The sequence below is a fragment of the Rattus norvegicus genome, chromosome 5 (genome assembly GCF_036323735.1).
Source record: "Rattus norvegicus strain BN/NHsdMcwi chromosome 5, GRCr8, whole genome shotgun sequence".
Lineage (NCBI taxonomy): Eukaryota > Metazoa > Chordata > Mammalia > Rodentia > Muridae > Rattus > Rattus norvegicus.
In genome coordinates, this window is record NC_086023.1 from 70820424 (window position 1) to 70825026 (window position 4603).

General features: G+C 40.0%; 1 pseudogene; it reads left to right on the forward strand.

Annotated features, from left to right (window-relative positions):
* Positions 1-1248: 1248 nt before the first annotated feature.
* LOC120103341 (small nucleolar RNA SNORA17) lies at positions 1249-1361 on the forward strand (annotated as a pseudogene).
* Positions 1362-4603: the final 3242 nt, after the last annotated feature.

The window sequence follows — 4603 nt, forward strand, 5'->3', positions numbered from 1 at the left end:
TCCTTGTAAAATAATTATGTGGCAAATCATTTTGGTTAAATTAAAGAATGAATGTCATAGTGTATTTTCTTAATGTAGTTTATTTATAACACAATCTTTATCTGTATGAGTGTACAAGAAGAATAAATAACTATACAGAAGAAAAATGTATATACACCTTATCTTTTTCCCTGTAGAATTCTATACATAAGTAAGAACTTGCTTGGTAAATCAGAAAATGATTTGAAATAATTCTCGATATTATGGTATTAAACTTAGTACAAATTTCTTAGTGTTTAAATACTATAATAAAGGAATAATATGAGAATAATTTTAAGTATATTTATGAGTTGATTATGTACTTTTTAAATCAGATGTGCATTGCTTAATTTTACTTTCAGTGGCAATTTCCCATTGACCTGCATCACTGAACTCTTTTATTCAGAAGAGCAGCATTCCCACTGTGAAGAATATTCTCTTTAAGATGCTCTAACCCCAACATAATCAAGCACCTTAAATAGAAAGGACAGCCAGTTTATGTGTCTCACATGAACACACAATTTGTTTTTTTGTTTGTTTGTTTGTTTGTTTGTTTTTCTGGTAGTAAGTTTAAATAGAAAAGTATATTAAGAGCATTACAAGATCAATAGAAGCCCTTTAAGCATTCAATATGACTGCTTAAGTTAGATTGCATGTTGGTACTCTTGCTTTATAAATAATGAAGGATGATTTGAACAGAAAGAATCTATTCTAATTTAGTTTTCAAAAAAAAGTTTTAAATTTCTGAACCAAGGACCTAGAGGGATGTCTCAGTCTTAAAGCAAACTCAGTGTTCTTGCTAAGGACCTGGGTTCAGTTACCTGCCCTGGTAGGACAGCTCACAACCTTCTGTAACTGAAGTACCATGGAATCTGACAGTTACACGGTGGCTTTTTTGTGAACAATGCAAACATGCACTACAGGCAAAACTATCTATACACATAAAAGTAGGAAGCTAAAACTTTAAAGATAATTGAAAATATAAAGCCTCTGGACCATTACACATAAAGCTAACTTGGCATATAATGAGTCAATTTTTGAAAGGGGAGGTTAAGGAAAAGTAAGAGAGAAGCTAAGGTGTTACAGAAATATAAATTCTTAAGCAACATTTCTATTAATAAAATAAGGTAACATGATTCTTCTTGGAAACATAAGAAACAGACATTTATTTAAATTTCAGAAAAGACTTCGGCAAGCTCTTATATCTGCATTTAAAAACAGCAGGTCATGCCTGCCCCTAAAGGGCACATGTATGTAAGTAGGTGGCAGAAAGGAGAGAGGTTATGCCTATACTCAGTGTTCTGACCGATTAGAATGATTAGAATGATTAGAAGCCTAAGTCGCCCCAAGAAATGTGAGCTTGGCACCAGGGGGCCAGAACATGGAACTAGCCTGAGCTGACCGCCAGTCTGGTGGAGGTAGAGGGGGTGAGACCATGTCCCGAATGACCTCGCCTGGTGCCAGAATGCATGGATGTAGCATAGCACTTCTGAGGCCACCTCTGAGATGGCCTTAGACACTCAGAGACAGCAGGCAGGCACCACGAAGGAACAAGTACATGGTGGAGAAATAAAAGAGAAAGAGAAACAAAAGGATGTGGGCACAATGAAGAGAGGCAGAAGGAGACTTCAAGGTAGTGAGGGGCAGCCTGATGTGAGTAGCTGGTGATGCTACTTAGGACTATGGTGGGGTCCTGATCTGTGCTGCTGCAGACACCACACTTGGTTCATTGGCCCTTCAGCGGCAGGAGTCTGTTACTACAAAATGCCAGGCAGATAGGCTGATATGGGCTGCCATGTGGGGACATGTTAATATCTGCAGGCTGTGCACAACTGGCCTTACCAATCTTTTGGGCATTTTGGGAAATCTAGTCCTGGGAGCATGAATGTAGGGCTGAACCCTACCCCAAGCCAGCTGAAGTCCTCCCAGTAAAAGGACAATGGAAACTCCATTTGTTTCCATTTTAAGGTCAAAGCCTGAGTTCCAAAAAGGCCTTAAGCCATTAGCCTCAAGAATAGGCTACAAGTCTGAGAAACTAGGTCATAAGACACCAACTCTAGGAACAGAGCAAAAAACCAGAACAAGACCATCATATCTTAAAGAACTGCCTGGGATAACCACTAAATACATACATACATACATACATACATACATACATACATACATAGGGACATATCTCAGAATGAGCCATCTGTGCCGGGTAGCCCTATTTCACCACATGGTTGACCATTCATGACATGGAAATGAAGACCACTGACCACACATCATTGAACATTAATGACATAGGAATGCAAACCACTGATTACCTGTGACCCCCTAGCACTCACCAAAAAATTTTAGATTATCTAATCCTTCTAGAGAGTTTCCCCAGTTCCCTATAACAAGGCCTGCATGCCTTTGTCTGGGGTTGCCATTTGGGAGAAGGGTTGATCACCGATGCTGGGTGTTTCTGCGGAATAAACATTGTCTTGGCTTACTATCTGAGTTTGGGGTCTTCCTTCAGCGATTTTCTGGTCCTTACCCAGAAAGCACAGTTGAGCTGGCTATGACTGCAGAAGGTACGGGTGAGCACTTCCGAAGGTATGAGCACTAGAGGGCAGGACCTGGCTCTTGCTAACATTGAATGGGCCAGCGTGGGGGAGGGCAGAGAAGCTTGCTTGCCCTGATGGTATGGGTGCAGGAGAGCAGGCAGGTTGACCAGACAATTCTCAGGCCCAGATCAAAGCGTTAGGTTGTAACTTCTACTTGCCGTTTAAAGCCTGGAAATCTGTCTCCCTTCCTTTTTCAACCCAGCCCGCACTGAAAACCTCCTAACAAAGAAATGGCCCCAAGAGCCATGTTCTTCATTCTTGACAGTTGTTACAACCTCCTCTTCTAATGCTTCCAGCCACCCAAATCTACACGTAAATGCTCAGCTCATGACCATGCTTCTGTACAAATCCAGCTTAGAGGGGATGTGTATCACGCTTCACCTACAGCGTATAAAATGTCCCAGCCCTAGCTCAGGTGCGTGATTTCTCAGCTCTCTTCTTTGGAACTCATCAGTCTCTGAATAGTACCTAATAAACCAGCCTTTATTTATTTTAATATTGTCTGATCTAGGCTATATTGGCATCACCAAGGGAGAGAAAATGACTGTCACTGGGACTTTGAATTGGCCCACCCCATTATCTAACACATCGATTAAATGCCGGGGTGAATGAAGGAGCTGATCCTACTAATGCAAAGCTGCACGATTAACAAGGCACGGGGCAACAACACGACATCTGAGAGGGGACACAGTGAGATTCCAGTATGGCTTTCTGTAGTAGAAGCCAGAGGCCTCTTACCAGACTAAAGATGCTTTGGAATGAACCTCTGGAAGAGAAGACGGTAGAAAAAGCTGATACTGTGGGGAACACTGACATACTACAGCCTTTACAATGAGATTTTTCTCTCTGCTGTTGTGGGGGCCGGTGTAGAGGGTGGGTATGAGGGGAGGAGGAAATGAGTGGGATTGGGGTGTGTGATGTGAAATTCACAAAGAACCAATTAAAAGGTTGTTGGGGTTTTTTTAGGAGTAAAAAACAAATGTCCAATATTCCTACAACAAAACAAAACAAACCCCAGCAGCTTATATTTAGGAATATATAAGTATGCACATGAACACATATACACTGAACAACTGTCAGTGAAAGAATTGGTTATAAATGTGAAAGAAAACAGAGCAGTATGTATGAGAGGGAAGAGAGTAATAATATAATTATAATCTCAAAACTTTAAAAAAATACATTTTCTAAATAGACCAAGTACATCAATTTATGGTTTACTGCCTGCTTACTTACTTCCCTAGCTCTCTGGCATTAGGATTTGTTCTCCTCATTAGAAGGTGAAACATAAAGGCTGTGGATATTTGACTTCTCCTCCATTCAGCCTTGGACTCATCATTAGTCCGTGGAGAAGGCTGTCCATGTCTCTGGAGTCAGCTGTTGATCGTGTTGCTTCATTGCGTCTTGGCAACAACTGCACTGATTTCTTTTCCCCAGGAGAGCCTGCCGGAGTCAGAAGATCCAGTAAACTCCAGTGAAAGCAGGCAGGCTTTGAGTTCACCACTGAAGCTGCTGGGGAAATGTAGTTCTTTTAACTCCTTGACTCTCATAGTTCTCTTACGCCTTTAAAATGTGGTCTCGCAATTTCTCTTGCATTTTTTTTAAGTTTTTTCCAATTAGCTGTACTAAGGTTTCATGCTATTATATCAGAGCTGGCAGTGGATATTAGAGCTCATTTGTAATGATTCAAAACATTAATGGTATGTGGTAAAACCCACGAGCAGCTTCTTTATTTGACAATAACAACAGGTAGGTTGAGAAGCGAAATGTGTGTGCAAATCATTGTTTCTACTATTAAAATTGAAACTCACTACTTGATTTTGGTAAAAAAGCATTATTTGCTAAATTCAAAAAAAACAAACTTACTTTTGCAGTAAGCATAGTTCATAAAACGTAATTGTAACAGGTTCTAAAGATAATATAGAATGAACATCAATGTATACATCACAGGATACTGACACTAACAATTATTTTCTAATTTTTTCTTAGATGCATTG